Source organism: Anopheles merus, unplaced genomic scaffold (genome assembly GCF_017562075.2).
Source record: "Anopheles merus strain MAF unplaced genomic scaffold, AmerM5.1 LNR4000185, whole genome shotgun sequence".
Lineage (NCBI taxonomy): Eukaryota > Metazoa > Arthropoda > Insecta > Diptera > Culicidae > Anopheles > Anopheles merus.
Window position 1 is genome coordinate 22501 of NW_024427765.1, and position 1541 is coordinate 24041.

Here is a 1541-nt window from a genome sequence, read left to right on the forward strand (position 1 = left end):
TTATTTCACGATCTGGTCTTTTGATTGGATCGTGAAAAAACGCTAAGTCCAAGAATCCTGAACTCGAGAGGAAAGCGCTGATGGCAACCTTTTTGACAGGACGTCCCTAGAAAACGGCTTTTTCCTTTTCGGCATTAAGTGGCATGTTTAACGTGGCTAGAACATCAATTATCCTGCAAATGGCACTCAAGCTTGGCAAAAGTCTCGAAACACTCCTATCTTGACGCACCTGCAACCGCAACACGATGCAAAACAAATTGCACGAGCTACTGATACTTGTACCATGCACGGTACACGGTTCCGAAAATTACGCCTGAAAGTATGCAATTTGGTGCTACCCTAGGGAACTTGTATGGGGAAGCCTACCTACGCGTGTCGCACGTTGCAAGTTGCATGGTCGTCGATCAGAGGCATGCAAAAGCACCTATCTAGGGGAATTACTCTACGTTCTAGTAGCTAGTGCGATTTTCCGGTCCAGCACGGCAGTACGCCTGCATGCATACAATCCATGTACCAACCATGTACCTAGGCGTTGGTCAGTAGCTTTTGGCGCCACATGGAGAAAGTATTCGAGTTCAGATTTCTGGGACTTAGCGTATTTTTCAAAACTATTAATGGAAATTAAACTATAAATGGGTCACAAGCTAGGCGTTGGTCAGTAGCTTTTGGCGCAACATGGAGGAAGTATTCGAGTTCAGATTTCTGGGACTTAGCGTATTTTTCAAAACTATTAATTTAAATTAAACTATAAATGGGTCTCAAGCTAGGCGTTGGTCAGTAGCTTTTGGCGCAACATGGAGGAAGTATTCGAGTTCAGATTTCTGGGACTTAGCGTATTTTTCAAAACTATTAATGGAAATTAAACTATAAATGGGTCTCAAGCTAGGCGTTGGTCAGTAGCTTTTGGCGCAACATGGAGGAAGTATTCGAGTTCAGATTTCTGGGACTTAGCGTATTTTTCAAAACTATTAATGGAAATTAAACTATAAATGGGTCACAAGCTAGGCGTTGGTCAGTAGCTTTTGGCGCCACATGGAGGAAGTATTCGAGTTCAGATTTCTGGGACTTAGCGTATTTTTCAAACTATTAATGGAAATTAAACTATAAATGGGTCACAAGCTAGGCGTTGGTCAGTAGCTTTTGGCGCAACATGGAGGAAGTATTCGAGTTCAGATTTCTGGGACTTAGCGTATTTTTCAAAACTATTAATTTAAATTAAACTATAAATGGTCTCAAGCTAGGCGTTGGTCAGTAGCTTTGGCGCAACATGGAGGAAGTATTCGAGTTCAGATTTCTGGGACTTAGCGTATTTTTCAAAACTATTAATGGAAATTAAACTATAAATGGGTCTCAAGCTAGGCGTTGGTCAGTAGCTTTTGGCGCAACATGGAGGAAGTATTCGAGTTCAGATTTCTGGGACTTAGCGTATTTTTCAAACTATTAATGGAAATTAACTATAAATGGGTCACAAGCTAGGCGTTGGTCAGTAGCTTTTGGCGCAACATGGAGGAAGTATTCGAGTTCAGATTTCTGGGACTTAG